The sequence below is a fragment of the Chionomys nivalis genome, chromosome 4, assembly GCF_950005125.1.
Source record: "Chionomys nivalis chromosome 4, mChiNiv1.1, whole genome shotgun sequence".
NCBI lineage: Eukaryota > Metazoa > Chordata > Mammalia > Rodentia > Cricetidae > Chionomys > Chionomys nivalis.
Genome location: NC_080089.1, coordinates 54,108,345 through 54,130,462, shown reverse-complemented (window position 1 = coordinate 54,130,462; position 22,118 = coordinate 54,108,345). Strand labels below are relative to the sequence as shown.

Sequence of the window (22,118 nt, the reverse complement as noted above, 5' to 3'; positions counted from 1 at the left end):
AAACAAAGTCTCAGTGTGGTGTTCGTGGTTATCAGCCTAGAGAGATTATAAAGAACACTGCGAGAACCTTCTGAACTGTAGCAGTTTCGGGAAAGTGGTCCGTTCAACATTGCTAACAAAACATCACGAGAAATCGCTAGTATGAAAAGCCCAAACAAGACGTTTTGCTTTAATATAGAATACGTAAATACAAAATAACTAACTGATCTTTAACCTTCTCTCTAATAGACAGTAACTACTGTTTCAAGAGATTGGAAAGACATTGTAGTTCATCCTCCAAATTCTAATTCTTTTCCATTGTGACTTTTTTTACATCTGTATTTTTTTCTCTGTTATAATCCCCTAATGTGTGACTTAATCACATTGTGATCAAAACATTTGAACCACTGAGCTGTCTGTATTGAGTTAAAAGATGGCACTAAAGCTAGACATGGTGGAACATTCCTTTAATAGCAGAACTAGGGAGGTTGAGTCAGGCAGATCTCTATGAGTTCCAGGCTACCCTGGGCTACCACAGTGAGACCCTGTCTCAAAACAACAAGACAGTATTAAGAATACCAGGACTCGGAGATTCATTAAAATGGGAAGGAAGCTCCGTTGCCTGCAGCTTTTTTACTTCAATAAATGTGTTTTTAGTACATTTCCAAAAAGTTATCCTCAATGAAGGAGAACGGGCAGTTTTCCTGGTAAAATACTAAATTTAAGAATCTTTTGAGTTTCTTCTTGATTTCTACTTTTGAGCAGCAATTCCTAAGTAGCTGACACCATACTCTAAGTCCGTGGTGGGTGGAGACTGAAGGCTCTGGAGACTGGTCAGCACATTGTGTCTCTGTAAGAGCTTAGCGGGGCTGGTCCCATGAGGCAGAGGATGAACCATGTGACCAAGAGTTGTTCAACACCCTGGAGGAAGGGGGATTGAGCTGCAGGAGATGGAAGGACAAGGAAGGCTGAGAGTAAAGGAATAGGGCGTCTGAAGGTTCAGGGGAGTTGAATGATATTATATTTTAAATCATGTATTTTATAATAAAAAATAATTGCTTTCCAAGGACCTTAGGACTACCTTTCTAATATAGTTCTCACTACAGACTGCAATAGCAACATCTAAGGATGATAAATTCATTTTCCATCCCCTTCATATATTTCCTGTATTCCCAGTCATCTTGCCATCAAGAAACACAGACTCACTTCTGACTGGTATTGCTGGTTCAGCCGGTTGTAGGCAGGATTTCTTCTTCGCCCTATGTCTTTAATCTCCCCACTCCTTTCTGTTTTCACTATTGATCTCCTAGCTCAAACCTCCATGACCCCAGGCTTGTCCAACAGACACAGTCTGCAGACTTAACTTCTGGAGCCGCATTCACATCACTGTACCGGATACATCAAGAAACTTGAACAACAGACCATGTGCCTACACGTCTACTACCTATGGACCAAAGCTTCACTGTTTTGCCTATAGCTTTTAGAGCCTTTTTTAATTTGGTACCAAACCTACCTTTGTGGCCTTCGCTTCATGTTTGATCAGTGCTTGGTCTCGAAGCACTGTTTGTGCTAAATACACTTTATGTTATTTACCTTGAATTCCCAACTGTTCTGCCTCTTGTTATGTAGCCACATTCAAAACCTACCCATATTTCAAGGCTACTTTCTCCCTAATCTTTAAGCCCATCACAAATCCACGCTAACTTCTTTCCCCTGTGGACTTCTACAGAAACATGGGAAAGTTATTACCTTATATTTGGGTCATTTATCTACTCATCACTCTTGTTGGAATATAAATAGCCCCATTCTGTCTCACCACCTGTAGGCATGTCTTGTGTCTTGTGTTGACTGAATGATCCATTATCCATGCTGAAGTCTTAGAAATAATTTTATATCTGAATCAGTGATCAGTATTCTTAGTGAAATAGCTAAGTGAATTAGAAAAAAGGAAGAAGGAAAGAAAACACCACAATGGCAATGTCTGAATATTCTTTATCCATCTGCTACAATCTCTCCCTGCAAACAGTAAGTGGCATTTCCCTCTTGTCTATACTTCTTTCTCACTGAGCTTTCTCAGAACATACTCTAGTTTTCTTTATATAATTTATATAATTTATCTATAAGTTATTTATCTATATAAGTTAGTCTTTAAGTAAATGATTTAAGCTAGCATTTCAATTGAGTGACTGATGTGAATTCCTCCGTGTTTTCTTGGGTGTGGTGCTCACGCATTCTCAGTACTCAGGGGCTGGAGACAGAAGTGTTGCGGCTTCATGGCCAGCCTGGGAGACAATGTGAGACTCTGTCTTAAAAAAAGAAAAAAAATCCGCCGGGCGGTGGTGGCGCACGCCTTTAATCCCAGCACTTGGGAGGCAGAGGCAGGCGGATCTCTGTGAGTTCGAGACCAGCCTGGTCTACAAGAGCTAGTTCCAGGACAGGCTCCAAAACCACAGAGAAACCCTGTCTCGAAAAACCAAAAAAAAAAAAAAAAAAAAAATCTTTGGTGTGTATTAAAATTAGCTTTGAATTCTGGTTCGCGGACAGAATTTAAAGTGGTCAACCTGTGCTAGGGGGGATGTGGGTTCTGAGTGACAGGTACAGGTTGTACGTGTCTATTAGTCCAAGCTTCTTCCTTTCCCAGTCTTCTGTGTTTCTTATCTGTGTGGTTTGTCAATAGCTAAAATTCTGCGATTTTGAATTTTCAGTGGGTTTCTGTTAATTTTTGCTTAAAATATTTTGAAGTAATGTTATTAAGTCCATGTAAATATATAATGGATTGCTTCCTGGTGAGACTCCTCTCGCCATTGTGTGATCGTGGTCTTCTTTGTCCCCAGTACTGCTCTCTGCCGCCCACATCTATTTCATTGACATTAGGGTGGTTGAGCCAGTTGTCCCTTGTTGACTATTTGACTAGTAGAATTTTCCCTTCAACTTTTTATTAGGTGTGTCTGTAAATTATGCAAAATAAGCTGAAAAATATCCAAATGTTTTTATGTCTAAAATGTTTTTCTTTTAATGAGAGTTAATCAAATTTTGTTTCTCTGGTTATAGTATTGAATTTTTAAATCTGTTTTTAAACGTCTTCCCTTATGATTTCTACTGTACTTTAAAGATTCCTTCTGACCTTTTCAGTGTGTTTTGGTTCATTTTGTTTTGTGGCAAGATCTCACACTGGCCCAGGCTGGACTGAAACTCTTATGTAACTAACCCAGGCTGGCCTGGAACTCTTACATAACCCATGCTGGCGGGGATTCCAGGCATGTGCTGCTGCCAGGGCCAGCTCCGTACTTGCCTTTAGCTCTAGGACCTTGAGTTACGTGTATTAAATTTAGATATATTGACCCGTCCAGCAGGTCCAGTTATTCAGGTTCTGAAGAGGCTTTACCTGTAAGAATCATGGGCGAGAGAAAAGGAGACCAAGCAAAATTCAATTGTCAAGGTTTCCGTTTATTAGGGTAATGGTTACAGCTTATATAGCCCTTGAATGAGGAACTTGGCTTGGGGTGGGGGTTGGGGGTAGCAAAGGTCACCAGTTAGCACACCTGGTGTTTTTGTTACGCGGAAACATTCTTTTGTGGTTCCCTTAACAAACAGTTTCTCAGGATAGTTGGGATGTGGAGCTCTCTGCAAACATCCTTAGGACAATGGTCCCTGCTATCATCTTTAGGACAATGATTCCTGACAATATATCGTGCACTGAACCATGCTGCTTCCCCGCCAGAGATGCTGTCCTCTGTCCGTGAGGCATATGACTTGCCTACTCTCTGTGAAGCCTCCTGCATCCTGTCTAGACAGGTGTGGGGTCTCCTTCCCTTGCCCCTGCCACCTCAGTGTCACACTAGCATGAGGGCTGACATGTGAAATGTTTTAATTCTTTATTAAGTCACAAGTATTTTTTCTCTGGTTGTCATATCTAAGGATTCATTGCCAGACCCCTGAAGTTTCCCCATGCTTTCTTCTGTTTAGGTCTTTGATCTATTTTACATTAATGTTGTATTTGGTATGAGTTTGTTGTTTTTTGTTTTTGCTATTTGTTGTTTTTATGTGCCCATGCAGTTTTTCTAACCTCACGTGGTAAAAAGCTCTCTTTTCCTCATGGCATGGGCTTGGTGACTTGCCCATGTGTGTGAGGGCTTATTTTGGGGCTCTGTATTTCTACTCCATTTGGTCCATAGTCTGCATTTACATTTTTATCACAGTTTAATATTTATCATATATTTATATGTTGGGAGGTGTGCATGCTACGACCTGTATGGAGGTCAGAGAACAGACTTGGCTCTCTCCACCCTGTGAGATCCAGGAATCAAACTTAGGCTACCTTGCTTGATGAAAACCACCCTTGCCCACCAAATAATCCTGCCAGCCCGTCACAATATTTTTTAATATTCTACGTAGAGTCCTCCAGTTTTCTTTCTCAAGAACGTTTTGGCTAATCAATATATCTTAAAAGTCCCTAAGGGTGTTAAGACCAGCCTGTTGTTGTTGTTGTTGTTATATAGAGAGGTGCTCAGTTTTGATGAGGTCACTTGAGTACTTGTACAGCCATTTTATTTATGTATTTTAGATAGGGGTTCACTATGTAAACCAGGCTGGCCTTGAACTCACAGAGATCTACCAGTTTCTGCCTCCCAAGTGCTGGGATTAAAGGCCTGCGCCACCCTGCCTGGTCACTTATTTATTCTGTGTCAGACATTATATGTGGAAACTATAGAGGTCATTCAAGGCCTTTGGTGTTGCAGTTCTTCAGAGAGGATCTGCACATGCTTTGGTCAGGGAGTTGGAGGCAACAGTAATACTAGGTTGACCACTTGGTGATCGGGATTCTTTGCAGCTAGGCCTCAGCTCAATGTGGACTACCTCATCTGGTTTACCACTGTGTCAGAGATAAACATCTTTCCAACTTGCAAAATAAGAACAAAGACCCATAAGACTTTAAATGAAATTGAATCTTTAGATCATATATGAGGAAAATTGGCATCTTAAAATTGAAGACTTCTGTTTTTAAAATGGGCATTTTAATAGTTTTTGGTTGGTATTTAAATGGCATTTAAAACTTTTTTTTTTTTTTTTTTTTTTTTGGATTTTTTGAGACAGGGTTTCTCCGTAGCTTTTGGTTCCTGTCCTGGAACTAGCTCTTGTAGACCAGGCTGGCCTCGAACTCACAGAGATCCGCCTGTCTCTGCCTCCCGAGTGCTGGGATTAAAGGCGTGCGCCACCACCGCCTGGCTTTAAAACTTTTATTTTTAAGTATTATTTTCATTTTGTTTTTCAAGACGGGTTCTTTTGTCTTTTAAAAAAAATTATTGATTTTATTGAGCTATACATTTTTCTCTGCTCCCCTCCTTACCTCTCCCCTCAGCTTCTACCCTCTCCTATGGTGCCCATGCTCCCAATTTACTCAGGAAATCTTATCTTTTTCTACTTCCCATGTAGATTAGATCCATGTATAAATGACAGGGTTTTTAATGTGTAGCCCTGGCTGTCCTGAAACTCACTCTGTAGAACAGGTTGGTCTCAGACTCAGATCTGCCTTTCTCTGCCTCCTGAGTACTAGGATTATGTTAATGATTTTTTCAAGCTTTTTTGTACCAAAATATGCATAACAAAAAATTTATTATTTTAACCACTTTCAAATGAACACATCAGTATATTAAATATTCCCAACATTGTGCAATCTCCACCACTACCCATCTCTACACTTACCTTTGGAAACTCACTGGGTACCTATTAAACCAGAGCTTATATCTACCCGTTGTGTAAAACACATTTCTGTGAGTGAGGAGGCTGGAGATAAAAACACATCTGTGATTTTAATGTGTTACCACCTTGCTCTCCGGAGGACTTTGGATATGATAGCCAGTTGAACTCCCACTAATAAGGTCTTTGTGTACCCTTTTCTCCAGGTATACCCTTGAAAAAGAGAGCACAAACTTCTGGAGTTTTACCAGACTGATAAATAAAACATAGCATCTCAGAATCCTTTTAAATCATATTCTCCTAATCCTTTGTCGAGTTGACTATATCACTGTTTAAGTATAATTAAAATATTTTATCAGTATTTGTTTATTTTAATAATTAGGGTTTTTATTCATTTCCTCTTAGAACTTCCATTATAAGTTTGGATTTTTTTAAATATTATATCAGTTGTAGAAAATCATAGTTTATTCTTTCTTTTTAACCTAACCTATATATTTTTCCATGTGGTTGTTTTGTTTTCTTGAAGTCAAATTCTGTTACTTCTTAAAGCCCTTAGCATTTCAGTCATAGTAAGGAACGTCCTTCTTGGCCTACATTTATAAGGAATTTGCCCATGTTTGTTTTAGACAATTTTCTTCTCTTTAAATATTTGGACTTTGTATATTATGTGGATACAGATCTAAGTTTACATTCTGTAAAATATTTGCTTAGTATGTTTGTGCTGCTCACAAGATATGTGAGACTGGATAAACAATAGAAATGTATTCCTCCCAGTTCTAGAGGTTACTAGATCCAAGAGCAAAGACCCGGCTTTTGGAGCCCTCACTGGGCCTGTGCTAGCTTGCTCCTGGGTATAAAGCACGGGTGCATCTTCAATAGCACACAGTGAGGAGTGAGTCTGAACATGCATTTCAAAGGAGACGGGTTGAAAGCACACTCTGTTCTCCCAGCATCATGGCTCTGACTGTCACAGTTCCCACCGGCCCCACGAGCACAGGGGCCTGCATCTACTCCCTATTGCTGTGCCAGTAACGACCTCCCTTAGCTGCTGATGGTTTCTAGTGAGTTTAACATACAATGAGTCTAGTCTTTGTCCCCTGCCCATAGATGTCCTTGCTTTTTTATTTTTCCGTATGAACTTTAGAATCCATTTATCCGTTCAGAAGGAAAAGAACATGTTTCTTGGGTTTCATTTTAGTTGCATTAAGTTTAAAGAACATTTATTTGCTTATAAATGAGAAATGTATTTCCTGTTCAAAGACTCTGTCATGTACTTCAGGAATGTCCTCAGCATGATATAAATGTTTTTGAACATTCCTGAAGGGAGTTTTTCCCCTACAGTTCATGTTTTATTATTAAAATCAGTTTTCTCTGTGAATTTAAAAAGTAAGTTATTTCTATGCTTAGGACCTGCTGGATCCTTCTCATGCTAATAAAAGTCAGTGGCCTCTAAAACCCTAAGGACTCAGCCTCCTGCTCTGTCCTCACCCATCTGTTGGAGTAGACCACTTGTTTCATTCCCAGCTACTCAGCCCTGAAATAATCACACAGAAACTGTATTAATTAAATCACTGCTTGGCTGATTAGCTCTAGATTCTTATTGGCTAACTCCTATATTAATTTAACCCATTTCTATTAATCTGTATACTGCCACATGACTGTGGCTTACCGGCTAAAGTTCCCAGCATCTGCCTCCGCCCTTCTTCCTCTCAGCATTCAGCTTAGTTTTCTCCGCCTACCTAACTTCTGCCCTGCTATAGGTCCAAAGCAGTTTCTTTATTCCTTAGCCAATAAAAGCAACACATTGACAGAAGGACCTCCCACACCACCCATCTCTTGAGTCACAGTAGCCTCCCTACTGTTCCCTGCACTGGGAGGATCTGAGTTCAGGTGTTCTCCATTGCTTCCTTCTGTGTTTTCTCTATGATTTCTTCAAGGACAACCCCTTACTTCCTTCATATTTTTATCACCCTCTCCGTGGAAGCTGATACCCACTTTCACACTCCCACTCTATTTCCCCACACCCTCACCATCTACTGATTTACTACTTAATGTTGATTCGTTCGTTCTTTACCTTCTAGCTCCCTCAGGTAGGATATAAATTAAATGGAAGAATATGTTTTTATATGTTTTGTTTTATTTTTTCATTCCACATAGAATAGGTGTAGAACAGTTACTGAGTAAGATTGTCTTTGGAATGAACACCCTGCTGCTTTGTTGAAGTCTTTTATTGTTTGTAAAGTTTCTGATAGTTGTTGAGTTCTCATCATATAGGGTCAAAATTAATAGTGTGTTCTGAAACTCACCCAAAATTTCTATCCTTTATGAAGGATATGTGGAATATATACATGTAGGATTCTCTTAAGGTAGAGTTTACCATTTTCTATTCTATATACTGTAGCAGAGGCTCTTAGTGTCCAGTATAGACTTGTCTTCCCCTCTCCATTTCTTAGTCTTGCTTGCAGTTCGATTGGGTCCATATGACAGATCCTCACCATGGATATCAACAAAAGAGATGCCAGCAACTGGCAATTTTAGCTTTTAAAGCCATCTCCGGAACACTGCAACCCTCGCTAGTCCTTCCCAGTGACCCAAGAGCCTTATTTTCCAGGAAGCAGAACCAGGAGGTTGAGAAGCTCACTGGGTTGGCACTGGGCATTAGACTGTATGGTGGATGGAGAAAAACTTGCTGCATTGACCTACTAGCATTTGAGTTTGCTGCATTGACCTACTAGCATTTGAGTTTGCTGCATTGACCTACTAGCATTTGAGTTTGCTGCATTGACCTACTAGCATTTGAGTTTGCTTTCAAGGCAACAAGAAGCAACTTGGGGTTGGGGGGGGGTGGGAGGAGGGCACTGGTTTGCTGTTGCTGCGATGAACACTGTTACCTAGAGCAACTTGAGGAAGAAAGGGTTTATTTGATTCACACTGGTCCATCACAGTCCATCAAACAGGGAAGCCAGGATAGGAGCTCAAGGCAGGAACTGAAACAGAGACCCTGGGGGAACAAAGTGATCACTTCCTCTGGCCTGACCTTTCTTGTGTAATCCAGGCCTTTCTATCAGACAGTACTGATCCCAGTGGGTGGGGCCATTCTACATCAGTTAGCAGGTGAGAAGGCACCTCCATGGCATCCACACAAACTAACTTGATGGAGGCATTTCCTCAGATGAGCGTCCCTCTTCCCAAGTGATCCTGGGAACTGTGACAGGAGGGAGGGTTCATCCTGGCTTCTAGTTTGTAGGATCTTGATGCAGCTGACCACACTGCATGCTCCACTGGGAAACAGAAATTAATGTTGATGTTCAATTTATTCTTTTTATTCAGTCTGTGACCACAGCCCACATTCAAAAGTAGGGCTTTCCTCTTCAGTCAAACCTTTCTGGAAACACTCTCATAGATATACATGGGGGCATGTTTCCATGGTGACTATAAATCTAGTCAAGTTGACAATACGAATAACTATCACAAATGTCATGTGACATAGTATGGTTTTAAATTTTCCATGAAGTTGAATTGGTACCAAAAATTTTAAATCATCTTGCTTTCTACTAGGGAAGCTAGTGGATAAACTTGCCTCATAAAGTTTATTTGAGATTTTTGAACAAGAATGTTACTGAACTGCGTTCAGTCTTATTTAGCTCACAGTTTCCTTCTCCCATTAACGAATCAACTCCTCAGAACTTCTCAGACTTTTTTTAGTCTGATAGAGTATGAAATTGAGAAAGTGCTTTAGTGGCAGGGGAGGGAGCCCTAGGACTACTGACAGATAGTGTCCTCTGTTTTACACCTACCTCATCCTTTTTACAAATCATCTCGACCAATATGTGTGAAATGAAACTCCAAATATAGCAGCGATCCTGGTGATCAGATGGAAGTGTGCAATACTGGTATTTATGGATCCTCATTATGCGGTACCCATAATGCATTTCATTGGAAATTTTTTGAGTTTTGAATTAGACCCTGTTTATTTTCATATTCTGATATAACCATTTCATTGGATTCCTACAAGACTATAAGCAGATAAAATAATAATAAACATGCTGATTATGTAGATAAATGATCTAAATAAATAATTAGCCACTTTAGCAATAATTTGCTGGGAAGTAATTTGGCACATTTTCCAATTTTGTGAATGAATTTATTTTTTTGCTGCATCTAGGGAAATTTGTATGACTATCAACTAGCTCTCTAAATGAACTAATTAACTTAATCTCCCTGACTGATGTAGTCAAGCATACGTGGTACATTAAAAAACAAAGCTTAGCTGTACATAGTGGTACACACCTTTAATCCCAGAAGTTGGGAGGAAGAGGCAGATGGATCTCTGTGAGTTCGAGGCCAGTCTGGTCTACAGAGTAAGTTCCAGGACAGCCAGTGCTACATAGTGAGAGCCTGTCTCAAAAACAAAACAACCAAACAAAAAACCCAAACATTATTTGTTTAACAATGCAAAAAATGAGTCTCAAGTTCTTATAGTTAAAACAAAATTTTCACTACTCAATGCAGTTAATATTCGGGTGTCTAGGGACCTAATGTAGAAGATTGTGTCGAGGGCTGTGGGGCAATAGTGCTGGACAGTTGACATTTCTGCACTGTAGTGGATCTCATTGTGATCAGACACACACTGAGTAGGCTTTACAGAAATTCATGTTGAAACTGAGCATGTTGACTTATTGGTTTATAATGAATATAACTAACATAGACTTGAGTTATTGAGAGCCAGGCGTTTTCTCTCCCTAAGGACTGACACAGGTAAGAAGCCATATTTGTGATCAGAATGTTATTTAGTTTAGAACATTATTGATTTTAAAAATAAAACCAAGAAAGTGATCTAATTTGAATGTATAATTCCTTGTTGCATTTGCTTCCATGAGAGGGAAAAAAATTTCACTTTGGACTCTAATTGCATCGTGTCTTCTGGCCAGAACTGGAATAGTGCTTAAATACACATTACTGGTCTTTATCTCTGTCCTTCCCGTACCTGGGTTTCTTTGCCAACCAACACTTTCTCTAGGTAAACAACTCTTTCTTTATATGCTAGTGTATATTAAGCCAGTCTCCATTACTTAAGGGAACTTTGTTTTGTTAGCTCTGGTTCATTAACTTTGTAACTGATTTTGAATGAAATGATCTTATTTCCTCCGGTCCTGAGTATTGTATCAGTTTCCTGCTTATACTTAGCAGGCAACCTGAAAATGGTCAAAGTATAAGAAATACTTATTATTGCCCGACTCATTTTCCTTTTTACATTTCTCTTCTAAGTCTTGCTTTTCGGGAATACTATCTGTGTGGCTAACAAGCCCCTCTACTTCATCTTTAGAGAAGTTCCTCAATTTTAAATCCCATGGAGTCTTTCATGCTTGTTTTTCAGAACAAGTTCTGGTTTAAACCTGTTCTGTAGAAAAGACTAACGTCCTTCCCACCTTCAGATAAAAATGGTGGACTCTGCAAACCTAACAGTGCTGAGAGAGAGGCACAGAAAGTGACTAGGAGTAGGTGGAATCAGGAAAAGAAGAGGCATTGGAATGGGGACCGCCACCATGTGAGTGGCCTTCTGCCCTGGTAGACTCTGGATAAGTCCCTGGTAAGGCAATTACCACATCTGGAACTTGATGGCAGACATCTTGCAGAGAGTTTTTGTAGCAAAGAAATTAGATTAGCAGTGAGGTAGGAAGTGGGGTTAATTGCTCATGGGTTGGTGTTACTTTTAGACAGGATTAAAACATCCTAAAATTAGACTGTGGGATTAATAACCCTGTGAATATACTAAAATCACTGACCCATATACCTTGCATGGGTGAATTATGTAGAAATTATTCTCAATAAAGCTGTGAAGTGGAGGCAACATAAAGATATTTTCAGATATGTGAAACCAAAGACCATTCATTGCCAGTGAGCCACGTTAGAGGAGATGCACAACTCTCCAGATGGAGGGAAAGTGATGCCTACGTCTACGGAAGGGCATGAAGAACACTTAAAACGAATTAAAATGTACATGCGTGCAATTGTTATTCTCGGTTGTCAACTTGACAATAACTGGAATGACTATAATCCAGAAACGGAGGCACACTTGAGATCCAGAACTTGAGGCAAGATGACACAGCACCTTGGATGCGGATCTCGAGGCTGGAAGGTTCAGGCCTTTAATCCAGACCCTGGGCTACACCTTTAATCAGGGTGACACCTGCTGGAAGCCTGTGTAAGGACAATGTAAGAAGAAAGGGTTCATTCTTCGCCTGCTGGGCCTTGCCTCCGTCAGAACTTCCCATCCTTTTTCGGAATCCCAGCAGACCAGCTGAGATACCAAGCCTCGTGGGACTGAGCAGTTACTAGATTCTTAGACTTTCCATTCATAACTAGCCATTACTGGACTGCAACCTGTAAGTCACTCCAATAAGTTCATATATATCTGAATATATATGAACATATGTATGTACAGAGAGAATAACTTAAGGAATTTATTCGTTCCGCAAACCCCATGACTCTAGAGAACCCTGACTAACACAATGCACATCAGACTATCTCTTGTGCTACAGCATAGGTAAGATACTTGTGACTATTTAAACCAAAGATGTATGGTGGGGCACACCACGCAGAGGCATGACCTGTGACCACAGAGCACAGAGGGGCAGGTTTGATGACATAGTAAGGTGGAAAGATGTTATGACAAATTAAGAACGCATATTGCAGGGGCTGGAGAGATGGCTCAGTGGTTAAGAGAACTGACTGTTCTTCAAGACCCTGGTTCCATTCCCAGCACCACATGGCAGCTCACACCTGTCTATAACTCCAGGATCCAACACCCTCTCACAGAGGTAAATGCAGGCAAAGTATCAATGCACATAAATTAATAAAAATAAATAATAAAAAATATTTTAAAAATAATGAATATTACAACCTCAGGAACATAATGCAGAGTTAACTGAAAGGTCACAGACACGTTAGAATGAAATTCTAAAAACAATTCAGTCCAAAAGGAGGAAGCGGAAACTACAGAGAGCAGCTGAAGGTGCAAAGGGTGATGGTTCAGGGCAGACCGAGATCAACCTATCAACTCTGCTAACTGTGGGTGGACCAAACATGCCGGCTAAAGATGTATTGACAGTAGCACACATGTATGCACAAGGCAGGAGAGAGAGGAGAGGATAGAAACTTTAACAAGCCGCAGTAATGGATGAAGGAACAAAACCAGTTACAGCATGGAAACAGTAGGCCACGGCCGGAGTAATGATAGTGGTATCAGATGATGTAAGCCTCAAAGCAGGGATGGCCTGAGGTGAGAGGAATGTCTTACTTTTTGGAAGTAGAAAATGTCATTTTATTTATTGTTTGAGATTTTATATACGCATATAATGTTTTGAGCTATTCTAGACCCCCTTTCCTCCCCTTCGGTTCTCTTGCTTCCCCTCCACCAGTTTGCCCTCCCAACTTCATATTACTCTGTTCCTTATTCAAAACCCACTGAGTCCTCTTAGTGCTGCCTGCATGTGCATGGGGGTGGGGCCTCTGGCGCTTGAGTAGCTTCTCAGGGATATACCTCCGAAGGAAACGGACTCTTCCCACAATAAACACCAACAGAAGTTAGCTGGTCAGCTAGGGTGGAGTCACACAAGCTCCTGGGATTTTGTCTGGGGTTTTGCCTAACCTCATGTAGTCCTGGTGCCAACAGTCCCAGGCGCCGTGAGTTCATGTGTGCAGTGGTGTGTCTCATCTGCCTGAACCTGTTTGCTGCAGATGTTATGACATCCGGCTCTTAGAGCCTTTTTAGCAAAGATGAGTATTTTATAATGGAAAGAACAATTAGTTAGGGAGGCGCAATAATCATAAATATGTATGAAAGTAGCAACAGAATTTGAAAATGCATGAAATATTTGAAAAATCAGTGAGGCAAATGGATAAGTCCACTAATTAGAGATATTAATGCCCCTTTCTCAGTTGTTGGTAGACAGATTATCCTAAGAACTGCTACCAACCCCTGCTAGACTGAATTGCTACTGATAGAACTTATCATTTTTATTCTATTGAATGTTCATGATGCAGTTGCCAAGATATAACTTATACTGAGCTAAGGAATCTCCAAGTGAATTTGTGATTGAAATTTTTACAGAACGAAGATCAGCAAGTCCATGGGCCAAATCTCTCCCACCACCACTTTTTATAGAACATCAGTTAATAATGGTTTTACATTTGAAAGTGTCTTTAAAGAGTATTTTCTGACATAGGTGATTTATATAAAATTCAAAGCTCAATATTTGCCAATACTCTTATAAACAGTCATGTTCATTTTTATACCATCTATAACTTTGAGTACTGCTGCAGACACTATGAGCCACAGTGCCTAAAACATCCACTTTATTTTTACAGAAAACATGTTTTCTGACCCTTGTCATAGAATATGTTCTCTTATTACAAAATATTGTTTTGAGACAAGAATACATATAGTATCCCAGGTTGGCCTGGAACTTACTATGTAGCCCAGGCTGGCCTCAAACTTAATGATAATCTTCTTGTTTCAGAACCCAAGAAAGAATAGATAAAATTGCCAACATCAACAATGAAAGAATAGAGATGTTACTGCAGAGATCCTGTAGGCACTGAGTCTGTGTCTTCTGCCTGATAGCATAGGTGGACTAGATTTGCTCTCTGTCTTAGTTAGATTTCTGTTCCTGTGATCAATACCTTGACCAAAAGCAACTTAGGGAAGAAAGGATTTATTGCCTCGCATGGGTCACTGTCTTGAAGGGAAGTCAGGCCAGGATCCCAGAGGCAGGAACTGAAGTAAAGGCCACGGAGGAACACTGATTGCTGACATAGCTTTTTGTACATCCCAGGACCTTCTGCCCAAGGACAGCACCATCCACAATCAATAAAATGTCCCACAGACATATATATCTCCTATTTGCAGACCTCTCCCACTCCAGTTAGTAATCAATAAAATGTCCCACAGACATATATATCTCCTATTTATATTATATATATTATACATATGACATATATCCTATATTATAGAAATATATGTATATAAGAAGAAGCAGTGAGAACTAGAGTATTTTGTATTCTAAGACTTTTCTTATATTTAAATTTGTGTGCGTACGTGTGTGTCCTTGTACATGAGCCATAGCACATATGGAGATCAGAGGATAGTTTGTGGGAGTCAGTTCTCTCCTTCCATCATGTAGGTTCCAGGGATCAAACTAGGCCATCAGACTTGGTGGCAAACACTTTTCTCCACTACCTGACTCGCTGGCTGGCGTTCTGAGATGTTGCAGATAAATCGTCATTGTCATGCTCCCAGTTAAAAACAGTTCCTTGGCAACAGTAAACGGAGGTCAGAAGGGGACAAGCATCCTGGTGTCGATCTGAGGCAAAGCAGAGATGGTGCTCTTCTACTATCAGAAGTTTGTCTATGGTTCTGTGCAGCACTGTCTGGAATAAAGTGTTTCTCATCTCCCACAGGCTCCGTGGGTTCACATCTGTAGACCGATCCCACTGTCTCTAGCCAATAATCTTTCCCAGAGGTTAATACAGAAGCCCGCGGATTTGCATATTCAAATTAGAAGTGGGATGGCTGCTTGGTTCCTTGGATCTTTCAGTGTACACCGTGCTCAGAGGTAATGGCCACTGTGACACACAGAACGTGGAGCGCTAAGGGTTTTGTTTGTCCAGCGGAGACGTGAGCAGAGGGCTGAGGACAGGGCTCTCAAGATTTTCCTTTAGCAGCCATCTCCTGCCATTGCTTTAGTGTGGCTTCCGGAAGCTGCTGACATTCTTTTTAGAATGATGACAAATTCACAGGGCGAAAAGAAATTCAAGCCATAGTGACGGGTCCGCCATGCGCAGTTTCACTTCTTCCTGCCTTGGACCTGTTTTCCATTCCCACGTGAGCGGTTTTAAAGCTTCTTTCCCAGCAGAAATCGATGCCTATCACTGCTCTGTTGCTTAATGACGGGGTGTGCTCTGATAAGTGTGTTACACGATTGTGTCATTGTGCCAACATGATAACGCGCTTGTGCAAACGTAGGTGGTGCAAGACGGGTCGCCCAACATAGCCTCTTTATGCCATCAAGTGATTGTGGTAAACACAAGTGTGTCGTCTCACTGTCGGTGTAACACAGATCAGTTCTTAACAGAAAGCTTCGCAAGTAGACAGCTCACCGTCTATAGTGGTGCAATGTGTATTATAGTAAATACTTAAACCAGCGGTGATATTTGTTAGTGTCATCAAGTATTATATACTGTATGTGGTTATATATGTGATGTTTTTAACATTTGTTTCTTGTATATGTGTATGGGAGGTGGGGACACGCATACCACAGTGCACCTGTGGAGGACAGCTTTGGGGAGTCAGTTCTCTTCTTCCACTCTGGGTTCTGGGGGTCCAACACAGGTCGTCAGCCTTGATGGCAAGCTCTTTTACCCGTGAACCCATCTAGTAGGCCCTCTGGGTGTAGTAATTAATGTACTGGCAGGGCAAATACTTTTTTGTTGTTGTTTTGGTTTGGTTTTTTTGTTTTTTGAGATGGGATTTCCCTGTGTAACAGTCCTAGCTGTCCTGGAACTAGCTGTTATAGACCAGGCTGGTCTCAAACTCACAGGGATCCACCTGCCTCTGCCTCCCAAGTGCTGGGATTAAAGATGTGTGCCACCACCGTCCAGTCAATCACTTTCTTTAAATGAGCATCAACACGAACATGAATATGTTAGTTCGGGTTGCTTTGCACAACAGTGCCAAAATTGATAACCCTTTGTTTTACAGATGCAAGCACAGTTCAAGAATCTTCCTGGGCTGAAGGGTAGATAGATATTTGTAATTCTGGCAGACGTTGTTGAGATGCTCCATATGGGATCGCAGTTCCTAACAGCTACTGTGGAAGCACCTCATTATCAAGCAGAATTTTTTTTAACCTTTTTTTTCTAACCCTTTGATACATGGCATGCATCTTTACTTGCAAGTGTTCATTGCAATAAGTCACTGGTCTGGCTTCTGCTGTACTATCAACACGAGGACTTTTCTGGGACCCCTCGGGTATCCTGTTGTTGCCCTGTGTCAGGGAGATCCTGCAGCTTTGGATCTGCAGGTCCACTGGTCTCTTCCCGTGCTCCAACAGTTCACAGATGAAGTGCATGTTGGGGTGGGCTAACTCATAACCCTGGTTCTGGGCCTGGGTGGTATCTAGGCTGGTTAGCCCACCTTAGCCCACCAGCTTTCCCTGATTATCACCACTGGGTGAGTTCCCCAGCACTGCCCCGGCTAGCTCACTCAATACAGAAGGCAGCAAAAAAGGCAGGCTTGGTTTTTGTTTGTGTGTTTTGTTTTGAGACAGGATTTCTCTGTAACAGCTCTGGAAATCCTGGAACTTGCTTTGTAGACCAGGCTGGCCTTGTACTCACAGAGATCCCCCTGCCTCTGCCTCCCAAGTGTTGAAATTAAAGGTGTGTGCCATCCCTCCCCTCGGGCAGAACAATGATAACTCAATGTCCTCTAATTCACAGCTGTCACCGATGGGGTTGCCCTGTTTGTATTGGTCGAGCAGAGCTCGTGCGGCAGACTTGAGACAGTCGCTCTTAGACAGGCCTGCTTGTACAGTACTTGGCTGGTACCCAGTTTTCTCTGTGTAAAACTTCTCTAAACGGGGATGTCTCACTATGCAAGCCATGTGTTTGGTCCTGAACACCTGCTTCCCTTTTGCAAGTCTGGCATGATGGTGTGTGCTAGACAGAGGTGAGTTCGTGATCGGCTGCCAGGAAAATCCTTGGGCATTGAGTCTCTGAGAAGCCTCTGTGGTAGACAGAACTTCACAAATGTTGTCATAGGTCGTTACTGGACATTCATTCATTCATACATTCATTCATACATTGAGACAGGGCCTCACTATGTAGCTCTGGCTGGCCTGGAACTCACTATTTAGGCCAGGCTAGCCTCAGACTCACAGAGATCCATGCCTTTCCCTTCTGAGTGCTGGGATTAAAGGTGTGCGCCACTACATCCAGCTCTGGAAGCATTAGCTTTTATTTACTTATTTATTTATTGTATTTCTTTTTCTTTGCTCCCCTCCCTTTCTCCCCACTCCCATTCTACCCTGTCCCATGATTTCCATGCTCCCATTTACTCAGGAGATCTTGTCTTTTTCTACTTCCCATGTAGATTAGATCTACATATGTCTCTGTTAGGGTTCTCACTGCTGTCTAGGTTCTCTGGGACTGTGAATTGTAGGCTGGCTTTTTTCCTTGCTGTATTTTTTTAAAGTCACTTATGATTAAGTATGCATTATATTTGTCATTCTGGGTCTGGGTTACCTCACTCTATGATATTTTCTATATCCACCCATTTGCTTGCAAATTTCAAGATGTCATTGTTTGTTTCTGCTGTGTAGTCCTCCATTGTGTAAATGTACCACATTTTCTTTATCCATTCTTCAGTCAAGGGGCATTTAGATTGTTTCCAGGTTCTGGCTATAACAAATATCTATGAACATACTTGAGCACATGTCCTTGTGGTATGACTGAGCATCCTTTGGGTATATATACAAAAGTGGTATTGCTGGGTCTTGAGGTGGATTGTTTCCTAATTTTCTGAGAAATCGTCATATTGATTTCCAAAGCAGCTGTACCAGTTTGCACTCCCACCAGCAATGGAAGAAGATTCCCTTTACCCCACAACCTCTCCAGCATAAGCTGTCATCAGTGTTCTTGATCTTGGCCATTCTGACCAATATGGAATCTGAGAGTTATTTTTATTTTCATTCTCTGATGACTAAGGATGTTGAACATTTCCTTAAGTGTCATTCATCCATTTTAGAGTCATCTGTTGAGACTTCTCTGTTTAGGTTTGTACCCATTTTTATTGGATTAATTGTTCTTTTGATGACCAGTTTCTTGAGTTCTTTGTATATTTTGGAGATCAACCCCATTCTGTAGGCTGCTGTTTTGTCTTGGTTCCCACTGCCCTTCTAGTCCCTGGAACTCATCTGTAGCTTCTGCTTCATCTTCGCTTTCGACAGTTCTCACGCACTTATGAGTCTGGAGTACAGCCCTTTAAACAGTGTGCAGAGGAAAGGAGAAAAATCTGACCTTTAAAGGGCTTTTACTGAAAGACGAACTTGTCCCATCATTTTCTTCGTATTGTATGGCTAGAACCTGCCTATGCTATGACCTCACTGAGTGGTGGGACTGAGAAGTGTGGTCTGTGGAGCCTGCACCTGTATGGATTCTATGATGAGATAAAATAGTTAAAGGATAATGAGAGTGGAGGGATATGTCGCCGTTTCTGCCCTTTTCCCTGTCTTTCACTGATTCGTCATAAGGAGCATTATTGTCCAAAAACACACAAAGTGAGAAGGTATCTGCATAGCATTGGTAAGGAGTAAAGAACAGACGTGAACTTTCCAAGCTAAGGTATGAAGTACCGCTCCTTTTCTGACTGACTTACTAGGAAGAGCCTTAGTTATCCATAATGTCAACTATGTTTTCCTTAAGACTAATCCTTTCACCAGTCGCTCGATATCTCTGTAGTGAGATAAATGTAGCCAGTAATTATTTGGGGGTTTTCTGAAATCAGATTTTATCACTGTGATAAAATGAAAACCAAGAAAAACAGTTAAAAAGGAGGAGTTGTTCTGGGACAGCTTTAGCCATCTTGTTCCTCCGTGTCTGGTGAGAGTGGTGGGGCAGGAAGCAGAGGGCGCCCACACTAACCAATGTCTTCATTCTTCCCCCTTTATTGCCCTAGAACTAGCCTGTCAGACGGTCCAACCATACCCAGGGCGTGCCTTCCCCCTCCACTAATACTCCTTAAGGGTACCTAGAGGCATGAACAATTAATGTTAACAAATTTGACAATAAAACTATTAAAATGCAATATATTCAGTATACTGACCTCTTCTATAAGTTAAACACAGTAAAATTGAAAATGATTGGCACTGGTGTGGGGAATTTGGTGACTTTGGTCAGAATTTTACTGAACTAAAATAGTTATGATTCAAACAGGAAATGTAATAAACAAGGACTCTCAATAAAATTAAGTCATTTAAACTCATTTAATTTTAGCATTTTTCACCTTGACTAATAGTATTTTGAGATAAAATTGTGTGCTAAAATCTTTGTATTCAAATAAATGTCATTTTAAAAGCCTAATGACCCCACCCCCACCTGCCCCACTTGGAGCCCTCAAAATGCACCCAATTCGGAGAGAAGGAAAGAGCAGTCTGACCAGTTTTGCTGACAGAGCACAGGCTGATGCTGTCACAGCCTGTGCTGGGCTGTCCCAAGGTTGCCCAGCTGGCAGCATTTCTGCTAGGGCCACATGCTGGGAAGAATTTACCTAAGTTACCATCTGGAATAAAAGCAAGTGATTGTCTTTGCACTCCAGCTGAGGACAGCAACACAACAGGGAGAAAATGCAGGACAAATTTTAGATATTTAATTATATTTTTAGCTTTTTACACACTTAGAATTGTGACTATCTAAAACTTAGAGAAAGTGCAGAAAATGAGATAATTATTATGCCTTTATTGATTTTATGTAAATATTGCTTTTTCAAATGTTCTGGACATGTGCAATTTATTCCAGCTTTATGCATAAACTTCAGGATTAAATGAGAATTTTGTTTAGTGTTTCAAAATTTGCATTGTTGGGCTGGGGTGTAGCTCACGGGCAGAGCGTGTAATTAACATGCGTAAACTCTGCATTGACCCTCTGGCAACAACAACAAAAATCTTTATGTTATCTCTTTCTCTATTTTGTCTTTCATTTCTAAGCCATTTCCTGCTTAAATCATTCCTACAATTGAGCACCTTGGCATGCTGTGTGCTTCCAAAACAGTTCATCCCTCTGGGCCGCTCCGAGGTGGATATGAGACTCCAGACACCAATGACTTATTTCAGGCAGTTTTCCTTTATCCTGCCGCTCAGCTGTTCGCTGCGCATCCCAGCCCTGTGCTTGGGAGCACTCACCCTACAGACAACCCAAGAAAAGTGGCTGCTGTTAGGGACCAGCTGGAAGACAGCAGAAGCTACCTCTCTTGTCTCTTCTTAGGTCATGACTTCCCCCTTATAATGTGCATTCTTTCTGAAAATCTCCAGTCACCCTAACGTATAAACGTCACCAAGTAGCTTAATGTCTTTCGCTAGCTACACGGGTTTTGCAGCTGAACTGGGAGCAGAAGCAGATGGTGGCCCCAGCTCTCCAGTCCTCCGTAGATTTCTTCAGGGCTGATGGGAACCTTGTTGGGTCTGTTCCCAATGGATTTTACCAACCTACCACCTTATTCATCATAAAATGAATAGAATTTTTAATCACTTTATTGTTTGGCATTCTTTTTAAAATTTACTTTTGAGATTTCTCTCCTGCCCATGGTGTAGTATACATATAGCAGAAAATTAACCTATAAAATATTCTAAATCTGAAAGAATTCTCATTTTTAATTTTATGTTCTTAGTCATTAAAGGTAGGATAGCAAGTGAACGAAACTTTAAAAGTATGATTCTTCATTAGTTCTTTTAAGTCTTGACCCAGGGTAATTTGTTTTATCGTGATTTTTGTCTTACCAACTTCTCATGCAATGTGTTCCTGAACGCTGGAATTCAGTCCTCAGTCAGATGCTAGAAATCTGTGAAAAACTGTGACAGCCAAACACCATGTGACAGTGTGTAGTCTCTGTCCCCTTCTCCACCTGCAGCTCAGTCAGGGCATAAGAATTCCAAGGTTCTGGAACCCTTAAAAAATTTTTTGTTTTGTTTTTCAAGTCCAGGTTTCTCTATATCTTCTGGAACTATTGTACACCAGGGTGACCTCAAACTCAAAGAAATCTGCCTGCTTCTGCCTCCCAAATGCTGGGATTAAAAGCTTGTGCCACCCCACCCGGCTACCCTTTAAAATATTGTTTTGAAAAGGTAAAAGCATAGTCATACAAATATAAAAACTTTCCAAAGATTTTAACTAGATGGTGACTTAGGAAATCAATAAGATGTTATCAGCAGCTCAAAAATTCAAGCAGCAGATGCATATATAGATACTAGGAATTCTGAAAAGAACTTATGAATAGATACAAAGTTGATCAATATTTGCAGGTCATTAATCAATTGTATCTCACCAGGTAGAATTTATTTGTATTTCTGCAGAAAAGAGTCCCTTGCCATGTTATACTGTCTACAAACCTCAGACTTGTGATCCAGCACATTGAGCGGCCCCCTCAGCCCACCACACAGGCCCCCAGGACTTCTCCGGAGATGGGTTCCAGCAGCTCAGGCTGGCTTTGAACTCTTTTGGTCCTCCCTCCCTCGGCCTCCCAAATGCTGGAGTCATAGGTGTGTACCACTATGCCCAGGTCCCAGGAATCTTTTACATCTTGTTGTTGTTTTTACCCATTCCAAATTCTTTCATAATTTTTATAAACATCTTGTTCATGATTATAGTAATCTCCAAAGTTGTTTATTTTT

At 41.0% G+C, this 22,118-nt stretch overlaps 1 protein-coding gene across 3 annotated transcripts in view; it reads left to right on the top strand.

Moving 5' to 3' along the window:
• Window positions 1-22,118, top strand: part of Nrg4 (neuregulin 4) — a 67,391-nt gene that overhangs the window by 2,933 nt on the left and 42,340 nt on the right. The gene's annotated exons all lie outside the window — the stretch shown is intronic.